Source organism: Triturus cristatus, chromosome 9 (assembly GCF_964204655.1).
Source record: "Triturus cristatus chromosome 9, aTriCri1.1, whole genome shotgun sequence".
NCBI classification, from domain to species: Eukaryota; Metazoa; Chordata; class Amphibia; order Caudata; family Salamandridae; genus Triturus; species Triturus cristatus.
The window spans coordinates 388262426-388287532 of record NC_140592.1 but is presented as its reverse complement, the minus strand read 5'-3'; positions in this window follow the sequence as shown (position 1 = coordinate 388287532).

The window sequence follows — 25107 nt, the reverse complement described above, 5'->3', positions numbered from 1 at the left end:
CATTGAGGCTTGAAAAAGTAGTTATTCAACATGAGGCACATTCCAAATGACATTTTGAATCAATTTTTCTACAGTCCAAAAAATCAATTTTCTGATGAAAAACGATGACCCGTGACCTGTCGAAATTTCTCCAGATTGTCAGAAATGGAATTTTTTTAATGTTTAATTTTTTGACTGCAAATAACTATTCCATGTAAATTATAATTTTTGGAACAAAACTAAGTGTGTTTAGAGTCACTTTAATGCAAGTCTGTAATAATGGCAATTTTGGTCACATTGAGGCTTTAAAAAGTAGTTATTCAACATGAGGCACATTCCAAATGACATTTTGAATCAATTTTTCTACAGTCCAAAAAATCGATTTTCTGATGAAAAACGATGACCCGTGACCTGTCGAAATTTCTCCAGATGGTCACAAATGGAAATTTTTCAATGTTTAATTTTTTTACTGCTAATGACTATTCCATGTAAATTATCACTTTTGGACCAAAAATAAGTGTGTTTAGAATCACATTAATGCCTGAAATTGGTTGAAATAGAAGCTTCTGGATAGGAGAAAAAGTCTGTAATAATGGCAATTTTGGTCACATTGAGGCTTGAAAAAGTAGTTATTCAACATGAGGCACATTCCAAATGACATTTTGAATCAATTTTTCTAAAGTCCAAAAAATCAATTTTCTGATGAAAAACGATGACCCGTGACCTGTCGAAATTTCTCCAGATGGTCAGAAATGGACATTTTTCAATGTTTAATTTTTTGACTGCTAATGACTATTCCATGTAAATTATCACTTTTGGAACAAAAATAAGTGTGTTTAGAGTCTTATTAATGCCTGAAATTGGTCAAAATAGAAGCTTCTGGATAGGTGAAAAAGTCTGTAATAATGGCAATTTTGGTCACATTGAGGCTTTAAAAAGTAGTTATTCAACATGAGGCACATTCCACATGCCATTTTGAATCAATTTTTCTACCGTCCAAAAAATCAATTTTCTGATGAAAAACGATGACCCGTGACTTGTCGAAATTTCTCCAGATGGTCAGAAATGGAAATTTTTCAATGTTTAATTTTTTGACTGCTAATGACTATTCCATGTAAATTATCACTTTTGGACCAAAAATAAGTGTGTTTAGAATCACATTAATGCCTGAAATTGGTCAAAATAGAAGCTTCTGAATAGGAGAAAAAGTCTGTAATAATGGCAATTTTGGTCACATTGAGGCTTGAAAAAGTAGGTATTCAACATGAGGCACATTCCAAATGACATTTTAAATGAATTTTTCTACAGTCCAAAAAATCAATTTTCTGATGAAAAACGATGACCCGTGACCTGTCGAAATTTCTCCAGATGGTCAGAAATGGAAATTTTTTGACTGCAAATGACTATTCCATGTAAATTATAATTTTTTGAACAAAAATAAGTGTGTTTAGAGTCACTTTAGTGCCTGAAATTGGTAGAAATAGAAGCTTCTGAATAGGAGAAAAAGTCTGTAATAATGCCAATTTTATTCACATTGAGGCTGTAAAAAGTAGTTATTCAACATGAGGCACATTTCAAATGACATTTTGAATCAATTTTTCTACAGTCCAAAAAATCAATTTTTCTGACGAAAAATGATGACCCGTGACCTGTCGAAATTTCTCCAGATGGTCACAAATGGAAATTTGTCAATGTTTAATTTTTTGACTGCTAATGACTATTCCATGTAAATTATCAATTTTGGACCAAAAATAAGTGTGTTTAGAGTCACATTAATGCCTGAAATTGGTCAAAATAGAAGCTTCTGAATAGGAGAAAAAGTCTGTAATAATGGCAATTTTGGTCACATTGAGGCTTGAAAAAGTATTTATTCAACATGAGGCACATTCCAAATGACATTTTGAATCAATTTTTCTAAAGTCCAAAAAATCAATTTTCTGATGAAAAACGATGACCCGTGACCTGTCGAAATTTCTCCAGATGGTCAGAAATGGACATTTTTCAATGTTTAATTTTTTGACTGCTAATGACTGATCCATGTAAATTATCACTTTTGGAACAAAAATAAGTGTGTTTAGAGTCTTATTAATGCCTGAAATTGGTCAAAATAGAAGCTTCTGGATAGGTGAAAAAGTCTGTAATAATGGCAATTTTGGTCACATTGAGGCTTTAAAAAGTAGTTATTCAACATGAGGCACATTCCAAATGCCATTTTGAATCAATTTTTCTACAGTCCAAAAAATCAATTTTCTGATGAAAAACGATGACCCGTGACCTGTCGAAATTTCTCCAGATGGTCAGAAATGGAAATTTTTCAATGTTAAATTTTTTTGACTGCTAATGACTATTCCATGTAAATTATCACTTTTGGACCAAAAATAAGTGTGTTTAGAATCACATTAATGCCTGAAATTGGTCAAAATAGAAGCTGCTGAATAGGAGAAAAAGTCTGTAATAATGGCAATTTTGGTCACATTGAGGCTTGAAAAAGTAGGTATTCAACATGAGGCACATTCCAAATGACATTTTAAATGAATTTTTCTACAGTCCAAAAAATCAATTTTCTGATGAAAAACGCTGACCCGTGACCTGTCGAAATTTCTCCAGATGGTCAGAAATGGAAATTTTTTGACTGCAAATGACTATTCCATGTAAATTATAATTTTTTGAACAAAAATAAGTGTGTTTAGAGTCACTTTAGTGCCTGAAATTGGTAGAAATAGAAGCTTCTGAATAGGAGAAAAAGTCTGTAATAATGCCAATTTTATTCACATTGAGGCTGTAAAAAGTAGTTATTCAACATGAGGCACATTCCAAATGACATTTTGAATCAATTTTTCTACAGTCCAAAAAATCAATTTTCTGATGAAAAACGATGACCCGTGACCTGTCGAAATTTCTCCAGATGGTCAGAAATGGACATTTTTCAATGTTTAATTTTTTGACTGCTAATGACTGATCCATGTAAATTATCACTTTTGGAACAAAAATAAGTGTGTTTAGAGTCTTATTAATGCCTGAAATTGGTCAAAATAGAAGCTTCTGGATAGGTGAAAAAGTCTGTAATAATGGCAATTTTGGTCACATTGAGGCTTTAAAAAGTAGTTATTCAACATGAGGCACATTCCAAATGCCATTTTGAATCAATTTTTCTACAGTCCAAAAAATCAATTTTCTGATGAAAAACGATGACCCGTGACCTGTCGAAATTTCTCCAGATGGTCAGAAATGGAAATTTTTCAATGTTTAATTTTTTGACTGCTAATGACTATTCCATGTAAATTATCACTTTTGGACCAAAAATAAGTGTGTTTAGAATCACATTAATGCCTGAAATTGGTCAAAATAGAAGCTTCTGAATAGGAGAAAAAGTCTGTAATAATGGCAATTTTGGTCACATTGAGGCTTGAAAAAGTAGGTATTCAACATGAGGCACATTCCAAATGACATTTTAAATGAATTTTTCTACAGTCCAAAAAATCAATTTTCTGATGAAAAACGATGACCCGTGACCTGTCGAAATTTCTCCAGATGGTCAGAAATGGAAATTTTTTGACTGCAAATGACTATTCCATGTAAATTATAATTTTTTGAACAAAAATAAGTGTGTTTAGAGTCACTTTAGTGCCTGAAATTGGTAGAAATAGAAGCTTCTGAATAGGAGAAAAAGTCTGTAATAATGCCAATTTTATTCACATTGAGGCTGTAAAAAGTAGTTATTCAACATGAGGCACATTCCAAATGACATTTTGAATCAATTTTTCTACAGTCCAAAAAATCAATTTTCTGATGAAAAACGATGACCCGTGACCTGTCGAAATTTCTCCAGATGGTCAGAAATGGACATTTTTCAATGTTTAATTTTTTGACTGCTAATGACTATTCCATGTAAATTATCACTTTTGGAACAAAAATAAGTGTGTTTAGAGTCTTATTAATGCCTGAAATTGGTCAAAATAGAAGCTTCTGGATAGGTGAAAAAGTCTGTAATAATGGCAATTTTGGTCACATTGAGGCTTTAAAAAGTAGTTATTCAACATGAGGCACATTCCAAATGCCATTTTGAATCAATTTTTCTACAGTCCAAAAAATCATTTTTCTGATGAAAAACGATGACCCGTGACCTGTCGAAATTTCTCCAGATGGTCAGAAATGGAAATTTTTCAATGTTTAATTTTTTGACTGCTAATGACTATTCCATGTAAATTATCACTTTTGGACCAAAAATAAGTGTGTTTAGAATCACATTAATGCCTGAAATTGGTCAAAATAGAAGCTTCTGAATAGGAGAAAAAGTCTGTAATAATGGCAATTTTGGTCACATTGAGGCTTGAAAAAGTAGGTATTCAACATGAGGCACATTCCAAATGACATTTTAAATGAATTTTTCTACAGTCCAAAAAATCAATTTTCTGATGAAAAACGATGACCCGTGACCTGTCGAAATTTCTCCAGATGGTCAGAAATGGAAATTTTTTGACTGCAAATGACTATTCCATGTAAATTATAATTTTTTGAACAAAAATAAGTGTGTTTAGAGTCACTTTAGTGCCTGAAATTGGTAGAAATAGAAGCTTCTGAATAGGAGAAAAAGTCTGTAATAATGCCAATTTTATTCACATTGAGGCTGTAAAAAGTAGTTATTCAACATGAGGCACATTCCAAATGACATTTTGAATCAATTTTTCTACAGTCCAAAAAATTAATTTTCTGATGAAAAACGATGACCCGTGACCTGTCGAAATTTCTCCAGATGGTCAGAAATGGAAATTTTGTCGTGTTTAAGTTTTTTGACTGCTAATGACTATTCCATGTAAATTATCACTTTTGAAACAAAAATAAGTGTGTTTAGAGTTTCTTTAATGCCTGAAATTGGTCGAAATAGAAGCTTCTGAATAGGAGAAAAAGTCTGTAATAATGGCAATTTTGGTCACATTGAGGCTTTAAAAATAGTTATTCAACATGAGGCACATTCCAAATGACATTCTGAATCAATTTTTCTACAGTCCAAAAAATCAATTTTCTGATGAAAAACGATGACCGGTGACCTGTCGAAATTTCTCCAGATGGTCAGAAATGGAATTTTTTTAATGTTTAATTTTTTGACTGCAAATAACTATTCCATGTAAATTATAATTTTTGGAACAAAACTAAGTGTGTTTAGAGTCACTTTAATGCAAGTCTGTGATAATGGCAATTTTGGTCACATTGAGGCTTTAAAAATTAGTTATTCAACATGAGGCACATTCCAAATGACATTTTGAATCAATTTTTCTACAGTCCAAAAAATCAATTTTCTGATGAAAAACGATGACCGGTGACCTGTTGAAATTTCTCCAGATGGTCAGAAATGGAAATTTTTCAATGTTTAACTTTTTTGACTGCAAATGACATTTCCATGTAAATTATCACTTTTGGAACAAATATAAGTGTGTTTGAGTCACTTTAATGCCTGAAATTGGTTGAAATAGAAGCTTCTGAATAGGAGAAAAAGTCTGTAATAATGGCAATTTTGGTCACATTGAGGCTTGAAAAAGTAGTTATTCAACATGAGGCACATTCCAAATGACATTTTGAATCAATTTTTCTACAGTCCAAAAAATCAATATTCTGATGAAAAACGATGACCCGTGACCTGTCGAAATTTCTCCAGATGGTCACAAATGGAAATTTGTCAATGTTTAATTTTTTGACTGCTAATGACTATTCCATGTAAATTATCACTTTTGGACCAAAAATAAGTGTGTTTAGAGTCACATTAATGCCTGAATTTGGTCAAAATAGAAGCTTCTGAATAGGAGAAAAAGTCTGTTATAATGGCAGTTTTGGTCACATTGAGGCTTGAAAAAGTAGTTATTCAACATGAGGCACATTCCAAATGACATTTTGAATCAATTTTTCTACAGTCCAAAAAATCAATTTTCTGATGAAAAACAATGACCTGTGACCTGTCGAAAGTTCTCCAGATGGTCAGAAATGGAAATTTTTCAATGTTAAATTTTTTGACTGCTAATGACTATTCCATGTAAATTATCACTTTTGGAACAAAAATAAGTGTGTTTAGAGTCACATTAATGCCTGAAATTGGTCAAAATAGAAGCTTCTGAATAGGAGAAAAAGTCTGTAATAATGGCAATTTTGGACACATTGAGGCTTGAAAAAGTAGTTATTCAACATGAGGCACATTCCAAATGACATTTTGAATCAATTTTTCTACAGTCCAAAAAATCAATTTTCTGATGAAAAACGATGACCCATGACCTGTCGAAATTTCTCCAGATGGTCACAAATGGAAATTTTTCAATGTTTAATTTTTTTACTGCTAATGATTATTCCATGTAAATTATCACTTTTGGACCAAAAATAAGTGTGTTTAGAGTCACATTAATGCCTGAAATTGGTTGAAATAGAAGCTTCTGTATAGGAGAAAAAGTCTGTAATAATGGCAATTTTGGTCACATTGAGGCTTGAAAAAGTGGTTATTCAACATGAGGCACATTCCAAATGACATTTTGAATCAATTTTTCTACAGTCCAAAAAATCAATTTTCTGATGAAAAACGATGACCCGTGACCTGTCGAAATTTCTCCAGATGGTCAGAAATGGACATTTTTCAATGTTTAAATTTTTGACTGCTAATGACTATTCCATGTAAATTATCACTTTTGGAACAAAAATAAGTGTGTTTAGAGTCACATTAATGCCTGAAATTGGTCGAAATAGAAGCTTCTGAATAGGAGAAAAAGTCTGTAATAATGGCAATTTTGGTCACATTGAGGCTTGAAAAAGTGGTTATTCAACATGAGGCACATTCCAAATGACATTTTGAATCAATTTTTCTACAGTCCAAAAAATCAATTTTCTGATGAAAAACAATGACCTGTGTGTGACCTGTCGAAATTTCTCCAGATGGTCAGAAATGGAAATTTTTCAATGTTTATTTTTTTGACTGCTAATGACTATTCCATGTAAATTATCACTTTTGGAACAAAAATAAGTGTGTTTAGAGTCACATTAATGCCTGAAATTGGTCAAAATAGAAGCTTCTGAATAGGAAAAAAAGTCTGTAATAATGGCAATTTTGGTCACATTGAGGCTTGAAAAAGTAGTTATTCAACATGAGGCACATTCCAAATGACATTTTGAATCAATTTTTCTACAGTCCAAAAAATCAATTTTCTGATGAACAACGATGACCCGTGACCTGTCGAAATTTCTCCAGATGGTCTCAAATGGAAATTTTTCAATGCCTGAAATTGGTCGAAATAGAAGCTTCTGAATAGGAGAAAAAGTCTGTAATAATGGCAATTTTGGTCACATTGAGGCTAGAAAAAGTGGTTATTCAACATGAGGCACATTCCAAATGACATTTTGAATCAATTTTTCTACAGTCCAAAAAATCAATTTTCTGATGAACAACGATGACCCGTGACCTGTCGAAATTTCTCCAGATGGTCAGAAATGGACATTTTTTAATGTTTAATTTTTTGACTGCTAATGACTATTCCATGTAAATTATCACTTTTGGAACAAAAATAAGTGTGTTTAGAGTCACATTAATGCCTGAAATTGGTCAAAATAGAAGCTTCTAGATAGAAGAAAAAGTCTGTAATAATGGGAATTTTGGTCACATTGAGGCTTTAAAAAGTAGTTATTCAACATGAGGCACATTCCAAATGCCATTTTGAATCAATTTTTCTACAGTCCAAAAAATCAATTTTCTGATGAAAAACGATGACCGGTGATCTGTCGAAATTTCTCCAGATGGTCAAAAATGGAAATTTTTCAATGTTTAACTTTTTTGACTGCTAATGACTATTCCATGTAAATTATCACTTTTGGAACAAATATAAGTGTGTTTAGAGTCACTTTAATGCCTGAAATTGGTCGAAATAGAAGCTTCTGAATAGGAGAAAAAGTCTGTAATAATGGCAATTTTGGTCACATTGAGGCTTGAAAAAGTGGTTATTCAACATGAGGCACATTCCAAATGACATTTTGAATCAATTTTTCTACAGTCCAAAAAATGAATTTTCTGATGAAAAACGATGACCCGTGACCTGTCGAAATTTCTCCAGATGGTCAGAAATGAAAATTTTTCAATGTTTAATTTTTTGACTGCTAATGACTATTCCATGTAAATTATCACTTTTGGAACAAAAATAAGTGTGTTTAGAGTCACATTAATGCCTGAAATTGGTCAAAATAGAAGCTTCTGGATAGGAGAAAAAGTCTGTAATAATGGCAATTTTGGTCACATTGAGGCTTTAAAAAGTAGTTATTCAACATGAGGCACATTCCAAATGACATTTTGCATCAATTTTTCTACAGTCCAAAAAATCAATTTTCTGATGAAAAACGATGACCGGTGACCTGTCGAAATTTCTCCAGATCGTCAGAAATGGAAATTTTTCAATGTTTAACTTTTTTGACTGCAAATGACTATTCCATGTAAATTATCACTTTTGGTACAAATATAAGTGTGTTTGAGTCACTTTAATGCCTGAAATTGGTTGAAATAGAAGCTTCTGAATAGGAGAAAAAGTCTGTAATATTGGCAATTTTGGTCACATTGAGGCTTGAAAAAGTAGTTATTCAACATGAGGCACATTCCAAATGACATTTTGAATCAATTTTTCTACAGTCCAAAAAATCAATTTTCTGATGAAAAACAATGACCTGTGACCTGTCGAAATTTCTCCAGATGGTCACAAATGGAAATTTGTCAATGTTTAATTTTTTGACTGCTAATGACTATTCCATGTAAATTATCACTTTTGGACCAAAAATAAGTGTGTTTAGAGTCACATTAATGCCTGAAATTGGTCGAAATAGAAGCTTCTGAATAGGAGAAAAAGTCTGTAATAATGGCAATTTTGGTCACATTGAGGCTTGAAAAAGTGGTTATTCAACATGAGGCACATTCCAAATGACATTTTGAATCAATTTTTCTACAGTCCAAAAAATCAATTTTCTGATGAAAAACAATGACCCGTGACCTGTCGAAATTTCTCCAGATGGTCAGAAATGGACATTTTTCAATGTTTAAATTTTTGACTGCTAATGACTATTCCATGTAAATTATCACTTTTGGAACAAAAATAAGTGTGTTTAGAGTCACATTAATGCCTGAAATTGGTCGAAATAGAAGCTTCTGAATAGGAGAAAAAGTCTGTAATAATGGCAATTTTGGTCACATTGAGGCTTGAAAAAGTGGTTATTCAACATGAGGCACATTCCAAATGACATTTTGAATCAATTTTTCTACAGTCCAAAAAATCAATTTTCTGATGAAAAACAATGACCTGTGTGTGACCTGTCGAAATTTCTCCAGATGGTCAGAAATGGAAATTTTTCAATGTTTATTTTTTTGACTGCTAATGACTATTCCATGTAAATTATCACTTTTGGAACAAAAATAAGTGTGTTTAGAGTCACATTAATGCCTGAAATTGGTCAAAATAGAAGCTTCTGAATAGGAAAAAAAGTCTGTAATAATGGCAATTTTGGTCACATTGAGGCTTGAAAAAGTAGTTATTCAACATGAGGCACATTCCAAATGACATTTTGAATCAATTTTTCTACAGTCCAAAAAATCAATTTTCTGATGAACAACGATGACCCGTGACCTGTCGAAATTTCTCCAGATGGTCTCAAATGGAAATTTTTCAATGCCTGAAATTGGTCGAAATAGAAGCTTCTGAATAGGAGAAAAAGTCTGTAATAATGGCAATTTTGGTCACATTGAGGCTTGAAAAAGTATTTATTCAACATGAGGCACATTCCAAATGACATTTTGAATCAATTTTTCTAAAGTCCAAAAAATCAATTTTCTGATGAAAAACGATGACCCGTGACCTGTCGAAATTTCTCCAGATGGTCAGAAATGGACATTTTTCAATGTTTAATTTTTTGACTGCTAATGACTGATCCATGTAAATTATCACTTTTGGAACAAAAATAAGTGTGTTTAGAGTCTTATTAATGCCTGAAATTGGTCAAAATAGAAGCTTCTGGATAGGTGAAAAAGTCTGTAATAATGGCAATTTTGGTCACATTGAGGCTTTAAAAAGTAGTTATTCAACATGAGGCACATTCCAAATGCCATTTTGAATCAATTTTTCTACAGTCCAAAAAATCAATTTTCTGATGAAAAACGATGACCCGTGACCTGTCGAAATTTCTCCAGATGGTCAGAAATGGAAATTTTTCAATGTTTAATTTTTTGACTGCTAATGACTATTCCATGTAAATTATCACTTTTGGACCAAAAATAAGTGTGTTTAGAATCACATTAATGCCTGAAATTGGTCAAAATAGAAGCTTCTGAATAGGAGAAAAAGTCTGTAATAATGGCAATTTTGGTCACATTGAGGCTTGAAAAAGTAGGTATTCAACATGAGGCACATTCCAAATGACATTTTAAATGAATTTTTCTACAGTCCAAAAAATCAATTTTCTGATGAAAAACGATGACCCGTGACCTGTCGAAATTTCTCCAGATGGTCAGAAATGGAAATTTTTTGACTGCAAATGACTATTCCATGTAAATTATAATTTTTTGAACAAAAATAAGTGTGTTTAGAGTCACTTTAGTGCCTGAAATTGGTAGAAATAGAAGCTTCTGAATAGGAGAAAAAGTCTGTAATAATGCCAATTTTATTCACATTGAGGCTGTAAAAAGTAGTTATTCAACATGAGGCACATTCCAAATGACATTTTGAATCAATTTTTCTACAGTCCAAAAAATCAATTTTCTGATGAAAAACGATGACCCGTGACCTGTCGAAATTTCTCCAGATGGTCAGAAATGGACATTTTTCAATGTTTAATTTTTTGACTGCTAATGACTGATCCATGTAAATTATCACTTTTGGAACAAAAATAAGTGTGTTTAGAGTCTTATTAATGCCTGAAATTGGTCAAAATAGAAGCTTCTGGATAGGTGAAAAAGTCTGTAATAATGGCAATTTTGGTCACATTGAGGCTTTAAAAAGTAGTTATTCAACATGAGGCACATTCCAAATGCCATTTTGAATCAATTTTTCTACAGTCCAAAAAATCAATTTTCTGATGAAAAACGATGACCCGTGACCTGTCGAAATTTCTCCAGATGGTCAGAAATGGAAATTTTTCAATGTTTAATTTTTTGACTGCTAATGACTATTCCATGTAAATTATCACTTTTGGACCAAAAATAAGTGTGTTTAGAATCACATTAATGCCTGAAATTGGTCAAAATAGAAGCTTCTGAATAGGAGAAAAAGTCTGTAATAATGGCAATTTTGGTCACATTGAGGCTTGAAAAAGTAGGTATTCAACATGAGGCACATTCCAAATGACATTTTAAATGAATTTTTCTACAGTCCAAAAAATCAATTTTCTGATGAAAAACGATGACCCGTGACCTGTCGAAATTTCTCCAGATGGTCAGAAAGGGAAATTTTTTGACTGCAAATGACTATTCCATGTAAATTATAATTTTTTGAACAAAATTAAGTGTGTTTAGAGTCACTTTAGTGCCTGAAATTGGTAGAAATAGAAGCTTCTGAATAGGAGAAAAAGTCTGTAATAATGCCAATTTTATTCACATTGAGGCTGTAAAAAGTAGTTATTCAACATGAGGCACATTCCAAATGACATTTTGAATCAATTGTTCTACAGTCCAAAAAATTAATTTTCTGATGAAAAACGATAACCCGTGACCTGTCGAAATTTCTCCAGATGGTCAGAAATGGAAATTTTGTCGTGTTTAAGTTTTTTGACTGCTAATGACTATTCCATGTAAATTATCACTTTTGAAACAAAAATAAGTGTGTTTAGAGTTTCTTTAATGCCTGAAATTGGTCGAAATAGAAGCTTCTGAATAGGAGAAAAAGTCTGTAATAATGGCAATTTTGGTCACATTGAGGCTTTAAAAATAGTTATTCAACATGAGGCACATTCCAAATGACATTCTGAATCAATTTTTCTACAGTCCAAAAAATCAATTTTCTGATGAAAAACGATGACCCGTGACCTGTCGAAATTTCTCCAGATGGTCAGAAACGGAATTTTTTTAATGTTTAATTTTTTGACTGCAAATAACTATTCCATGTAAATTATAATTTTTGGAACAAAACTAAGTGTGTTTAGAGTCACTTTAATGCAAGTCTGTAATAATGGCAATTTTGGTCACATTGAGACTTTAAAAATTAGTTATTCAACATGAGGCACATTCCAAATGACATTTTGAATCAATTTTTCTACAGTCCAAAAAATCAATTTTCTGATGAAAAACGATGACCGGTGACCTGTTGAAATTTCTCCAGATGGTCAGAAATGGAAATTTTTCAATGTTTAACTTTTTTGACTGCAAATGACTATTCCATGTAAATTATCACTTTTGGAACAAATATAAGTGTGTTTGAGTCACTTTAATGCCTGAAATTGGTTGAAATAGAAGCTTCTGAATAGGAGAAAAAGTCTGTAATAATGGCAATTTTGGTCACATTGAGGCTTGAAAAAGTAGTTATTCAACATGAGGCACATTCCAAATGACATTTTGAATCAATTTTTCTACAGTCCAAAAAATCAATATTCTGATGAAAAACGATGACCCGTGACCTGTCGAAATTTCTCCAGATGGTCACAAATGGAAATTTGTCAATGTTTAATTTTTTGACTGCTAATGACTATTCCATGTAAATTATCACTTTTGGACCAAAAATAAGTGTGTTTAGAGTCACATTAATGCCTGAATTTGGTCAAAATAGAAGCTTCTGAATAGGAGAAAAAGTCTGTAATAGTGGCAGTTTTGGTCACATTGAGGCTTGAAAAAGTAGTTATTCAACATGAGGCACATTCCAAATGACATTTTGAATCAATTTTTCTACAGTCCAAAAAATCAATTTTCTGATGAAAAACAATGACCTGTGACCTGTCGAAAGTTCTCCAGATGGTCAGAAATGGAAATTTTTCAATGTTAAATTTTTTGACTGCTAATGACTATTCCATGTAAATTATCACTTTTGGAACAAAAATAAGTGTGTTTAGAGTCACATTAATGCCTGAAATTGGTCAAAATAGAAGCTTCTGAATAGGAGAAAAAGTCTGTAATAATGGGAATTTTGGTCACATTGAGGCTTTAAAAAGTAGTTATTCAACATGAGGCACATTCCAAATGCCATTTTGAATCAATTTTTCTACAGTCCAAAAAATCAATTTTCTGATGAAAAACGATGACCGGTGATCTGTCGAAATTTCTCCAGATGGTCAAAAATGGAAATTTTTCAATGTTTAACTTTTTTGACTGCTAATGACTATTCCATGTAAATTATCACTTTTGGAACAAATATAAGTGTGTTTAGAGTCACTTTAATGCCTGAAATTGGTCGAAATAGAAGCTTCTGAATAGGAGAAAAAGTCTGTAATAATGGCAATTTTGGTCACATTGAGGCTTGAAAAAGTGGTTATTCAACATGAGGCACCTTCCAAATGACATTTTGAATCAATTTTTCTACAGTCCAAAAAATGAATTTTCTGATGAAAAACGATGACCCGTGACCTGTCGAAATTTCTCCAGATGGTCAGAAATGAAAATTTTTCAATGTTTCATTTTTTGACTGCTAATGACTATTCCATGTAAATTATCACTTTTGGAACAAAAATAAGTGTGTTTAGAGTCACATTAATGCCTGAAATTGGTCAAAATAGAAGCTTCTGGATAGGAGAAAAAGTCTGTAATAATGGCAATTTTGGTCACATTGAGGCTTTAAAAAGTAGTTATTCAACATGAGGCACATTCCAAATGACATTTTGCATCAATTTTTCTACAGTCCAAAAAATCAATTTTCTGATGAAAAACGATGACCGGTGACCTGTCGAAATTTCTCCAGATCGTCAGAAATGGAAATTTTTCAATGTTTAACTTTTTTGACTGCAAATGACTATTCCATGTAAATTATCACTTTTGGTACAAATATAAGTGTGTTTGAGTCACTTTAATGCCTGAAATTGGTTGAAATAGAAGCTTCTGAATAGGAGAAAAAGTCTGTAATATTGGCAATTTTGGTCACATTGAGGCTTGAAAAAGTAGTTATTCAACATGAGGCACATTCCAAATGACATTTTGAATCAATTTTTCTACAGTCCAAAAAATCAATTTTCTGATGAAAAACAATGACCTGTGACCTGTCGAAATTTCTCCAGATGGTCACAAATGGAAATTTGTCAATGTTTAATTTTTTGACTGCTAATGACTATTCCATGTAAATTATCACTTTTGGACCAAAAATAAGTGTGTTTAGAGTCACATTAATGCCTGAAATTGGTCGAAATAGAAGCTTCTGAATAGGAGAAAAAGTCTGTAATAATGGCAATTTTGGTCACATTGAGGCTTGAAAAAGTGGTTATTCAACATGAGGCACATTCCAAATGACATTTTGAATCAATTTTTCTACAGTCCAAAAAATCAATTTTCTGATGAAAAACAATGACCTGTGTGTGACCTGTCGAAATTTCTCCAGATGGTCAGAAATGGAAATTTTTCAATGTTTATTTTTTTGACTGCTAATGACTATTCCATGTAAATTATCACTTTTGGAACAAAAATAAGTGTGTTTAGAGTCACTTTAGTGCCTGAAATTGGTAGAAATAGAAGCTTCTGAATAGGAGAAAAAGTCTGTAATAATGCCAATTTTATTCACATTGAGGCTGTAAAAAGTAGTTATTCAACATGAGGCACATTTCAAATGACATTTTGAATCAATTTTTCTACAGTCCAAAAAATCAATTTTTCTGACGAAAAATGATGACCCGTGACCTGTCGAAATTTCTCCAGATGGTCACAAATGGAAATTTGTCAATGTTTAATTTTTTGACTGCTAATGACTATTCCATGTAAATTATCAATTTTGGACCAAAAATAAGTGTGTTTAGAGTCACATTAATGCCTGAAATTGGTCAAAATAGAAGCTTCTGAATAGGAGAAAAAGTCTGTAATAATGGCAATTTTGGTCACATTGAGGCTTGAAAAAGTATTTATTCAACATGAGGCACATTCCAAATGACATTTTGAATCAATTTTTCTAAAGTCCAAAAAATCAATTTTCTGATGAAAAACGATGACCCGTGACCTGTCGAAATTTCTCCAGATGGTCAGAAATGGACATTTTTCAATGTTTAATTTTTTGACTGCTAATGACTGATCCATGTAAATTATCACTTTTGGAACAAAAATAAGTGTGTTTAGAGTCTTATTAATGCCTGAAATTGGTCAAAATAGAAGCTTCTGGATAGGTGAAAAAGTCTGTAATAATGGCAATTTTGGTCACATTGAGGCTTTAAAAAGTAGTTATTCAACATGAGGCACATTCCAAATGCCATTTTGAATCAATTTTTCTACAGTCCAAAAAATCAATTTTCTGATGAAAAACGATGACCCGTGACCTGTCGAAATTTCTCCAGATGGTCAGAAATGGAAATTTTTCAATGTTTAATTTTTTGACTGCTAATGACTATTCCATGTAAATTATCACTTTTGGACCAAAAATAAGTGTGTTTAGAATCACATTAATGCCTGAAATTGGTCAAAATAGAAGCTTCTGAATAGGAGAAAAAGTCTGTAATAATGGCAATTTTGGTCACATTGAGGCTTGAAAAAGTAGGTATTCAACATGAGGCACATTCCAAATGACATTTTAAATGAATTTTTCTACAGTCCAAAAAATCAATTTTCTGATGAAAAACGATGACCCGTGACCTGTCGAAATTTCTCCAGATGGTCAGAAATGGAAATTTTTTGACTGCAAATGACTATTCCATGTAAATTATAATTTTTTGAACAAAAATAAGTGTGTTTAGAGTCACTTTAGTGCCTGAAATTGGTAGAAATAGAAGCTTCTGAATAGGAGAAAAAGTCTGTAATAATGCCAATTTTATTCACATTGAGGCTGTAAAAAGTAGTTATTCAACATGAGGCACATTCCAAATGACATTTTGAATCAATTTTTCTACAGTCCAAAAAATCAATTTTCTGATGAAAAACGATGACCCGTGACCTGTCGAAATTTCTCCAGATGGTCAGAAATGGACATTTTTCAATGTTTAATTTTTTGACTGCTAATGACTGATCCATGTAAATTATCACTTTTGGAACAAAAATAAGTGTGTTTAGAGTCTTATTAATGCCTGAAATTGGTCAAAATAGAAGCTTCTGGATAGGTGAAAAAGTCTGTAATAATGGCAATTTTGGTCACATTGAGGCTTTAAAAAGTAGTTATTCAACATGAGGCACATTCCAAATGCCATTTTGAATCAATTTTTCTACAGTCCAAAAAATCAATTTTCTGATGAAAAACGATGACCCGTGACCTGTCGAAATTTCTCCAGATGGTCAGAAATGGAAATTTTTCAATGTTTAATTTTTTGACTGCTAATGACTATTCCATGTAAATTATCACTTTTGGACCAAAAATAAGTGTGTTTAGAATCACATTAATGCCTGAAATTGGTCAAAATAGAAGCTTCTGAATAGGAGAAAAAGTCTGTAATAATGGCAATTTTGGTCACATTGAGGCTTGAAAAAGTAGGTATTCAACATGAGGCACATTCCAAATGACATTTTAAATGAATTTTTCTACAGTCCAAAAAATCAATTTTCTGATGAAAAACGATGACCCGTGACCTGTCGAAATTTCTCCAGATGGTCAGAAAGGGAAATTTTTTGACTGCAAATGACTATTCCATGTAAATTATAATTTTTTGAACAAAATTAAGTGTGTTTAGAGTCACTTTAGTGCCTGAAATTGGTAGAAATAGAAGCTTCTGAATAGGAGAAAAAGTCTGTAATAATGCCAATTTTATTCACATTGAGGCTGTAAAAAGTAGTTATTCAACATGAGGCACATTCCAAATGACATTTTGAATCAATTGTTCTACAGTCCAAAAAATTAATTTTCTGATGAAAAACGATAACCCGTGACCTGTCGAAATTTCTCCAGATGGTCAGAAATGGAAATTTTGTCGTGTTTAAGTTTTTTGACTGCTAATGACTATTCCATGTAAATTATCACTTTTGAAACAAAAATAAGTGTGTTTAGAGTTTCTTTAATGCCTGAAATTGGTCGAAATAGAAGCTTCTGAATAGGAGAAAAAGTCTGTAATAATGGCAATTTTGGTCACATTGAGGCTTTAAAAATAGTTATTCAACATGAGGCACATTCCAAATGACATTCTGAATCAATTTTTCTACAGTCCAAAAAATCAATTTTCTGATGAAAAACGATGACCCGTGACCTGTCGAAATTTCTCCAGATGGTCAGAAACGGAATTTTTTTAATGTTTAATTTTTTGACTGCAAATAACTATTCCATGTAAATTATAATTTTTGGAACAAAACTAAGTGTGTTTAGAGTCACTTTAATGCAAGTCTGTAATAATGGCAATTTTGGTCACATTGAGACTTTAAAAATTAGTTATTCAACATGAGGCACATTCCAAATGACATTTTGAATCAATTTTTCTACAGTCCAAAAAATCAATTTTCTGATGAAAAACGATGACCGGTGACCTGTTGAAATTTCTCCAGATGGTCAGAAATGGAAATTTTTCAATGTTTAACTTTTTTGACTGCAAATGACTATTCCATGTAAATTATCACTTTTGGAACAAATATAAGTGTGTTTGAGTCACTTTAATGCCTGAAATTGGTTGAAATAGAAGCTTCTGAATAGGAGAAAAAGTCTGTAATAATGGCAATTTTGGTCACATTGAGGCTTGAAAAAGTAGTTATTCAACATGAGGCACATTCCAAATGACATTTTGAATCAATTTTTCTACAGTCCAAAAAATCAATATTCTGATGAAAAACGATGACCCGTGACCTGTCGAAATTTCTCCAGATGGTCACAAATGGAAATTTGTCAATGTTTAATTTTTTGACTGCTAATGACTATTCCATGTAAATTATCACTTTTGGACCAAAAATAAGTGTGTTTAGAGTCACATTAATGCCTGAATTTGGTCAAAATAGAAGCTTCTGAATAGGAGAAAAAGTCTGTAATAGTGGCAGTTTTGGTCACATTGAGGCTTGAAAAAGTAGTTATTCAACATGAGGCACATTCCAAATGACATTTTGAATCAATTTTTCTACAGTCCAAAAAATCAATTTTCTGATGAAAAACAATGACCTGTGACCTGTCGAAAGTTCTCCAGATGGTCAGAAATGGAAATTTTTCAATGTTAAATTTTTTGACTGCTAATGACTATTCCATGTAAATTATCACTTTTGGAACAAAAATAAGTGTGTTTAGAGTCACATTAATGCCTGAAATTGGTCAAAATAGAAGCTTCTGAATAGGAGAAAAAGTCTGTAATAATGGGAATTTTGGTCACATTGAGGCTTTAAAAAGTAGTTATTCAACATGAGGCACATTCCAAATGCCATTTTGAATCAATTTTTCTACAGTCCAAAAAATCAATTTTCTGATGAAAAACGATGACCGGTGATCTGTCGAAATTTCTCCAGATGGTCAAAAATGGAAATTTTTCAATGTTTAACTTTTTTGACTGCTAATGACTATTCCATGTAAATTATCACTTTTGGAACAAATATAAGTGTGTTTAGAGTCACTTTAATGCCTGAAATTGGTCGAAATAGAAGCTTCTGAATAGGAGAAAAAGTCTGTAATAATGGCAATTTTGGTCACATTGAGGCTTGAAAAAGTGGTTATTCAACATGAGGCACCTTCCAAATGACATTTTGAATCAATTTTTCTACAGTCCAAAAAATGAATTTTCTGATGAAAAACGATGACCCGTGACCTGTCGAAATTTCTCCAGATGGTCAGAAATGAAAATTTTTCAATGTTTCATTTTTTGACTGCTAATGACTATTCCATGTAAATTATCACTTTTGGAACAAAAATAAGTGTGTTTAGAGTCACATTAATGCCTGAAATTGGTCAAAATAGAAGCTTCTGGATAGGAGAAAAAGTCTGTAATAATGGCAATTTTGGTCACATTGAGGCTTTAAAAAGTAGTTATTCAACATGAGGCACATTCCAAATGACATTTTGCATCAATTTTTCTACAGTCCAAAAAATCAATTTTCTGATGAAAAACGATGACCGGTGACCTGTCGAAATTTCTCCAGATCGTCAGAAATGGAAATTTTTCAATGTTTAACTTTTTTGACTGCAAATGACTATTCCATGTAAATTATCACTTTTGGTACAAATATAAGTGTGTTTGAGTCACTTTAATGCCTGAAATTGGTTGAAATAGAAGCTTCTGAATAGGAGAAAAAGTCTGTAATATTGGCAATTTTGGTCACATTGAGGCTTGAAAAAGTAGTTATTCAACATGAGGCACATTCCAAATGACATTTTGAATCAATTTTTCTACAGTCCAAAAAATCAATTTTCTGATGAAAAACAATGACCTGTGACCTGTCGAAATTTCTCCAGATGGTCACAAATGGAAATTTGTCAATGTTTAATTTTTTGACTGCTAATGACTATTCCATGTAAATTATCACTTTTGGACCAAAAATAAGTGTGTTTAGAGTCACATTAATGCCTGAAATTGGTCGAAATAGAAGCTTCTGAATAGGAGAAAAAGTCTGTAATAATGGCAATTTTGGTCACATTGAGGCTTGAAAAAGTAGTTATTCAACATGAGGCACATTCCAAATGACATTTTGAATCAATTTTTCTACAGTCCAAAAAATCAATTTTCTGATGAAAAACAATGACCTGTGACCTGTCGAAAGTTCTCCAGATGGTCAGAAATGGAAATTTTTCAATGTTAAATTTTTTGACTGCTAATGACTATTCCATGTAAATTATCACTTTTGGAACAAAAATAAGTGTGTTTAGAGTCACATTAATGCCTGAAATTGGTCAAAATAGAAGCTTCTGAATAGGAGAAAAAGTCTGTAATAATGGCAATTTTGGTCACATTGAGGCTTGAAAAAGTAGTTATTCAACATGAGGCACATTCCAAATGACATTTTGAATCAATTTTTCTACAGTCCAAAAAATCAATTTTCTGATGAAAAACGATGACCCATGACCTGTCGAAATTTCTCCAGATGGTCACAAATGGAAATTTTTCAATGTTTAATTTTTTTACTGCTAATGATTATTCCATGTAAATTATCACTTTTGGACCAAAAATAAGTGTGTTTAGAGTCACATTAATGCCTGAAATTGGTTGAAATAGAAGCTTCTGTATAGGAGAAAAAGTCTGTAATAATGGCAATTTTGGTCACATTGAGGCTTGAAAAAGTGGTTATTCAACATGAGGCACATTCCAAATGACATTTTGAATCAATTTTTCTACAGTCCAAAAAATCAATTTTCTGATGAAAAACGATGACCCGTGACCTGTCGAAATTTCTCCAGATGGTCAGAAATGGACATTTTTCAATGTTTAAATTTTTGACTGCTAATGACTATTCCATGTAAATTATCACTTTTGGAACAAAAATAAGTGTGTTTAGAGTCACATTAATGCCTGAAATTGGTCGAAATAGAAGCTTCTGAATAGGAGAAAAAGTCTGTAATAATGGCAATTTTGGTCACATTGAGGCTTGAAAAAGTGGTTATTCAACATGAGGCACATTCCAAATGACATTTTGAATCAATTTTTCTACAGTCCAAAAAATCAATTTTCTGATGAAAAACAATGACCTGTGTGTGACCTGTCGAAATTTCTCCAGATGGTCAGAAATGGAAATTTTTCAATGTTTATTTTTTTGACTGCTAATGACTATTCCATGTAAATTATCACTTTTGGAACAAAAATAAGTGTGTTTAGAGTCACATTAATGCCTGAAATTGGTCAAAATAGAAGCTTCTGAATAGGAAAAAAAGTCTGTAATAATGGCAATTTTGGTCACATTGAGGCTTGAAAAAGTAGTTATTCAACATGAGGCACATTCCAAATGACATTTTGAATCAATTTTTCTACAGTCCAAAAAATCAATTTTCTGATGAACAACGATGACCCGTGACCTGTCGAAATTTCTCCAGATGGTCACAAATGGAAATTTTTCAATGCCTGAAATTGGTCGAAATAGAAGCTTCTGAATAGGAGAAAAAGTCTGTAATAATGGCAATTTTGGTCACATTGAGGCTAGAAAAAGTGGTTATTCAACATGAGGCACATTCCAAATGACATTTTGAATCAATTTTTCTACAGTCCAAAAAATCAATTTTCTGATGAACAACGATGACCTGTGACCTGTCGAAATTTCTCCAGATGGTCAGAAATGGACATTTTTTAATGTTTAATTTTTTGACTGCTAATGACTATTCCATGTAAATTATCACTTTTGGAACAAAAATAAGTGTGTTTAGAGTCACATTAATGCCTGAAATTGGTCAAAATAGAAGCTTCTAGATAGGAGAAAAAGTCTGTAATAATGGGAATTTTGGTCACATTGAGGCTTTAAAAAGTAGTTATTCAACATGAGGCACATTCCAAATGCCATTTTGAATCAATTTTTCTACAGTCCAAAAAATCAATTTTCTGATGAAAAACGATGACCCGTGACAAGTCGAAATTTCTCCAGATGGTCACAAATGGAAATTTGTCAATGTTTAATTTTTTGACTGCTAATGACTATTCCATGTAAATTATCAATTTTGGACCAAAAATAAGTGTGTTTAGAGTCACATTAATGCCTGAAATTGGTCAAAATAGAAGCTTCTGAATAGGAGAAAAAGTCTGTAATAATGGCAATTTTGGTCACATTGAGGCTTGAAAAAGTATTTATTCAACATGAGGCACATTCCAAATGACATTTTGAATCAATTTTTCTAAAGTCCAAAAAATCAATTTTCTGATGAAAAACGATGACCCGTGACCTGTCGAAATTTCTCCAGATGGTCAGAAATGGACATTTTTCAATGTTTAATTTTTTGACTGCTAATGACTGATCCATGTAAATTATCACTTTTGGAACAAAAATAAGTGTGTTTAGAGTCTTATTAATGCCTGAAATTGGTCAAAATAGAAGCTTCTGGATAGGTGAAAAAGTCTGTAATAATGGCAATTTTGGTCACATTGAGGCTTTAAAAAGTAGTTATTCAACATGAGGCACATTCCAAATGCCATTTTGAATCAATTTTTCTACAGTCCAAAAAATCAATTTTCTGATGAAAAACGATGACCCGTGACCTGTCGAAATTTCTCCAGATGGTCAGAAATGGAAATTTTTCAATGTTTAATTTTTTGACTGCTAATGACTATTCCATGTAAATTATCACTTTTGGACCAAAAATAAGTGTGTTTAGAATCACATTAATGCCTGAAATTGGTCAAAATAGAAGCTTCTGAATAGGAGAAAAAGTCTGTAATAATGGCAATTTTGGTCACATTGAGGCTTGAAAAAGTAGGTATTCAACATGAGGCACATTCCAAATGACATTTTAAATGAATTTTTCTACAGTCCAAAAAATCAATTTTCTGATGAAAAACGATGACCCGTGACCTGTCGAAATTTCTCCAGATGGTCAGAAATGGAAATTTTTTGACTGCAAATGACTATTCCATGTAAATTATAATTTTTTGAACAAAAATAAGTGTGTTTAGAGTCACTTTAGTGCCTGAAATTGGTAGAAATAGAAGCTTCTGAATAGGAGAAAAAGTCTGTAATAATGCCAATTTTATTCACATTGAGGCTGTAAAAAGTAGTTATTCAACATGAGGCACATTCCAAATGACATTTTGAATCAATTTTTCTACAGTCCAAAAAATCAATTTTCTGATGAAAAACGATGACCCGTGACCTGTCGAAATTTCTCCAGATGGTCAGAAATGGACATTTTTCAATGTTTAATTTTTTGACTGCTAATGACTGATCCATGTAAATTATCACTTTTGGAACAAAAATAAGTGTGTTTAGAGTCTTATTAATGCCTGAAATTGGTCAAAATAGAAGCTTCTGGATAGGTGAAAAAGTCTGTAATAATGGCAATTTTGGTCACATTGAGGCTTTAAAAAGTAGTTATTCAACATGAGGCACATTCCAAATGCCATTTTGAATCAATTTTTCTACAGTCCAAAAAATCAATTTTCTGATGAAAAACGATGACCCGTGACCTGTCGAAATTTCTCCAGATGGTCAGAAATGGAAATTTTTCAATGTTTAATTTTTTGACTGCTAATGACTATTCCATGTAAATTATCACTTTTGGACCAAAAATAAGTGTGTTTAGAATCAAATTAATGCCTAAAATTGGTCAAAATAGAAGCTTCTGAATAGGAGAAAAAGTCTGTAATAATGGCAATTTTGGTCACATTGAGGCTTGAAAAAGTAGGTATTCAACATGAGGCACATTCCAAATGACATTTTGAATCAATTTTTCTACAGTCCAAAAAATTAATTTTCTGATGAAAAACGATAACCCGTGACCTGTCGAAATTTCTCCAGATGGTCAGAAATGGAAATTTTGTCGTGTTTAAGTTTTTTGACTGCTAATGACTATTCCATGTAAATTATCACTTTTGAAACAAAAATAAGTGTGTTTAGAGTTTCTTTAATGCCTGAAATTGGTCGAAATAGAAGCTTCTGAATAGGAGAAAAAGTCTGTAATAATGGCAATTTTGGTCACATTGAGGCTTTAAAAATAGTTATTCAACATGAGGCACATTCCAAATGACATTCTGAATCAATTTTTCTACAGTCCAAAAAATCAATTTTCTGATGAAAAACGATGACCCGTGACCTGTCGAAATTTCTCCAGATGGTCAGAAACGGAATTTTTTTAATGTTTAATTTTTTGACTGCAAATAACTATTCCATGTAAATTATAATTTTTGGAACAAAACTAAGTGTGTTTAGAGTCACTTTAATGCAAGTCTGTAATAATGGCAATTTTGGTCACATTGAGACTTTAAAAATTAGTTATTCAACATGAGGCACATTCCAAATGACATTTTGAATCAATTTTTCTACAGTCCAAAAAATCAATTTTCTGATGAAAAACGATGACCGGTGACCTGTTGAAATTTCTCCAGATGGTCAGAAATGGAAATTTTTCAATGTTTATCTTTTTTGACTGCAAATGACTATTCCATGTAAATTATCACTTTTGGAACAAATATAAGTGTGTTTGAGTCACTTTAATGCCTGAAATTGGTTGAAATAGAAGCTTCTGAATAGGAGAAAAAGTCTGTAATAATGGCAATTTTGGTCACATTGAGGCTTGAAAAAGTAGTTATTCAACATGAGGCACATTCCAAATGACATTTTGAATCAATTTTTCTACAGTCCAAAAAATCAATATTCTGATGAAAAACGATGACCCGTGACCTGTCGAAATTTCTCCAGATGGTCACAAATGGAAATTTGTCAATGTTTAATTTTTTGACTGCTAATGACTATTCCATGTAAATTATCACTTTTGGACCAAAAATAAGTGTGTTTAGAGTCACATTAATGCCTGAATTTGGTCAAAATAGAAGCTTCTGAATAGGAGAAAAAGTCTGTAATAATGGCAGTTTTGGTCACATTGAGGCTTGAAAAAGTAGTTATTCAACATGAGGCACATTCCAAATGACATTTTGAATCAATTTTTCTACAGTCCAAAAAATCAATTTTCTGATGAAAAACAATGACCTGTGACCTGTCGAAAGTTCTCCAGATGGTCAGAAATGGAAATTTTTCAATGTTAAATTTTTTGACTGCTAATGACTATTCCATGTAAATTATCACTTTTGGAACAAAAATAAGTGTGTTTAGAGTCACATTAATGCCTGAAATTGGTCAAAATAGAAGCTTCTGAATAGGAGAAAAAGTCTGTAATAATGGGAATTTTGGTCACATTGAGGCTTTAAAAAGTAGTTATTCAACATGAGGCACATTCCAAATGCCATTTTGAATCAATTTTTCTACAGTCCAAAAAATCAATTTTCTGATGAAAAACGATGACCGGTGATCTGTCGAAATTTCTCCAGATGGTCAAAAATGGAAATGTTTCAATGTTTAACTTTTTTGACTGCTAATGACTATTCCATGTAAATTATCACTTTTGGAACAAATATAAGTGTGTTTAGAGTCACTTTAATGCCTGAAATTGGTCGAAATAGAAGCTTCTGAATAGGAGAAAAAGTCTGTAATAATGGCAATTTTGGTCA